Source organism: Penaeus monodon, chromosome 39 (assembly GCF_015228065.2).
Source record: "Penaeus monodon isolate SGIC_2016 chromosome 39, NSTDA_Pmon_1, whole genome shotgun sequence".
Classification (NCBI taxonomy): Eukaryota; Metazoa; Arthropoda; class Malacostraca; order Decapoda; family Penaeidae; genus Penaeus; species Penaeus monodon.
This window is the reverse complement of record NC_051424.1, coordinates 7327249-7329748: the sequence shown is the minus strand read 5'-3', so window position 1 is coordinate 7329748 and position 2500 is coordinate 7327249. Positions and strand designations below refer to the sequence as shown.

The following is a 2500-nucleotide window of genomic DNA, read 5'->3' as shown; positions in this document are numbered from 1 at the left end:
CATGTTCGAACGTGAAGGACCCTTTTTTATCCCTCTGTGTTTTATGCTAGGTCGGAGTCTCCTTATTGGCTGTTAGGCATTTGACCTCCTTTAAGCCTGTGTATTACCCCCCCCCCCTATCTCCCTCTCGCCCTTCCAAGGCCCACCCACCCGCCCCCTGCATCACCTGTTCTTCAAAGTGTTAACGAGTTCCCCGTAGAATCGTGTTTCGAAGTCGCGCGCGCATTTCTCCGCACTCTCTCTGACCTTTCTTGCCGCCGCCACAGAAAGCTGCAGAATAACCAGACACAAAGTTATAGCGAAATGTTATTAGATTATTAGGCTGCGCTTTATAGAAGTCATTAGTCCGAGTCACTTAAAACCCGGGTTACAACGGACGAGTCAATTCGATCCTGCGAGAAAGGGGAGAATCCTAACAGTTAGTATTGTTTGCCTTTCTTTGTTGGGCCGTGAACGAGTCTTTCCAACGATTTTCTGAAGTCCATATGTTCGTAAAGTCATCATTATGTAAAGCGCTCTTCGATCTAACGTAAGACCGAGCAGTTCACCAAGATGTTGAAAATCCTGAGTGCTGATTGGTCGCAGAGTTATCGGTATCAGCCAATGAGCACTCGGGACGTGGTCACGTGGGTCAAACTGATGCATCTTGAGCTCGCACATTATTGATGATTAAACCAATGTTGTTAGCAATATGCTCTGTGTTGTTTTATCTTGTGGGTGGAACACTTCTGACTGTTTGTGCTGTGCGTGGACTTGATGTGTTTGTCTCTTATTGACTTTGTGATTGTCTGTCTCATAGGGTTTCCATGGTCCATAGAAACTAGAGAAACTGTAAGCTTTGTCATCGGCCCCGAGCACCATGCCGGTCCCTGTGGTCATGTGACGCGGGATGACGTCACTCAGGCTCGGCGTCGATGATGGTGGACCAATATGACTGTTACCCAGTTTGGAGTAACGAATGCCTTGGAATATCTAATTCATAATTCCATGTTGAACCTAAATGTAGTATTGATTAACATGATTTTTATAGCCTGTGTTTTCTCATTTGATTTTACAGGGTTGGGTCATATGTGTCTGTTAAAGAAAACGAGTATGTTGTAGCCAAAGTTTCTATCGATGTGAAAGGCGCTTTGCATGTCGAGCATTACCATAATCTGGTAAGGCAAATGCTGTTCTTGCGCCGCGCGACTGGCGTGTAAGTCCGACTATGATATACAATACATACACGTGATATTGTAAATCATTCATGGTAAACTGGCCATTCCACGAAGACGTCTTACCCATGAAACTCGAAGGCGCGGAACACCCAGTAGGAAAGCAATAGCAGTATACTATAAACGCAATTAAAAAGAATGCAATAACATTCCACGATTCCGCGATTTCTCGTGATTTCTCAGAGATAAAGGTTACGTTAAAAATAATAATAACAGACCATCAGCCAACAACTTTCTGCACCGAGGGGAAATTTGTCAAACCTTTACTAGAAAGCAGAGGTTTGACATGTAGAAATTACCGGTACGTCCCAAATCTTCCTCAGTTTATGAATAGATCAATGAGGTCTGGCTTAATGAGCATCTCGTATAGTGCTGATTTGCCAGCTGATTAGACCTTAGATTTCTTCAGCCAGGTCAACATACACATGACCTCGAAAGGACAGGCCAACTGACCCGCCATGTCAAGCAAGATACGTTAGGCAAATGCGTGTTGTCCGAGTTAATCACCGTTAACATCTGCGTCTTCTATTTCACTCGACAAAGTTCTTATGTGAATGATTTGTACAGCACAAAGTGGAACAATCTGCTATTTTTTGTGGATTATAATGCAAATGATGTTAGTTTAATTATAAAAAAAAATGTAGTGTTGGAGTTGGTGTTTGTATGCACTGTCATTATTGCAGTTTTGTGCCAGCATTAAACATTTTATTAATGTTTAAACATTATCATTTAGTAGTGTATTAACCTCATTCCGTCAGCAAATGACACTTAACTTAATAACGTCTTGAACTTTGCTCTGAAGAAAATGGAACGAGGCTGTTAACTCACAGCCAAGTATCATTTCTGATGCAGTAATTACAAGAAAATAGATCGAAAATAGATCGTTAGAAATATAATGGTACGAACTACAGCTGTTAACATGGAAAGTAAAATGTTCTGTCGTTTTTTTATAGATTTATTGAAGTGAAGAATTTAGTGCAGCGTTTCTGATTTTTTTTTTTTTTAAGTGGAAATATGTCAAGGAAGTTCTAAAACAGACAGAATTGATCAGAACCAATAACTTCTTACATTGTTGAATAATGAGTTAGATGAAATGTTCAAATATTAGTTATCGTTCGTAGATGTGTAGCTCTTACATATCATTTAAGGATAAGAAAATATGCAAAATTGAAAATTCCGTTGCAGGCAGAAAAAAAAAATCTACGTACATTCCTTTCGTTTTGGATAAGGTAATGTAGCTTTTAAATTGTTAATGCATTGTCTTGAGATGTACTTTACTTTTTTGT

At 40.0% G+C, this 2500-nt stretch overlaps 1 protein-coding gene across 1 annotated transcript in view; it reads left to right on the top strand.

The window, feature by feature from the left end:
• The window catches only part of LOC119597458 (synapsin-like), a 74934-nt gene that overhangs the window by 70924 nt on the left and 1510 nt on the right, over nucleotides 1–2500 (top strand). The window contains exon 18 of the mRNA XM_037947032.1: nucleotides 1–2500. This exon is cut by the window's left edge and continues 858 nt beyond it; it is cut by the window's right edge and continues 1510 nt beyond it. The gene's annotated coding sequence lies outside the window, so the exon portion shown is untranslated.